We start from the raw sequence: 325 nt of genomic DNA, 5'->3' as shown, positions 1-325 counted from the left end.
CCCCCGGGGGGAGGGCGATGGAAGAGGCTGGAAAAGCCTCGCCCGGAGCCCGGGGTCGGGATGGGCGCAGCGCTGAGCTCATCAGTGAGGAGAGTTGTGCCCGGCCTCAGGATCCCGGCACGACCGGGCACTGCTGCCTGGGCTGGGCACGAGGGAAGGGACCAGCACGGTGATCCCTGCTGAGGTCTGTGGCTTGGGCTGTGGCAGCTGCGGTTTGCGGGGAGCCCTGGGGGGGTGTCTGCAGCCTGGGGTGCTGGCTGAGCTGCTTTGGGCTCTCCTGGCCCAGCAGCCAGGGGCCAGCCCCCCGGGGCTGGCAGAGGGGGCA

The sequence above is a fragment of the Chaetura pelagica genome, unplaced genomic scaffold (assembly GCF_000747805.2).
Source record: "Chaetura pelagica isolate M959 unplaced genomic scaffold, ChaPel_1.0 scaffold587, whole genome shotgun sequence".
NCBI lineage: Eukaryota > Metazoa > Chordata > Aves > Apodiformes > Apodidae > Chaetura > Chaetura pelagica.
Note: the sequence above shows the minus strand (reverse complement) of the source record.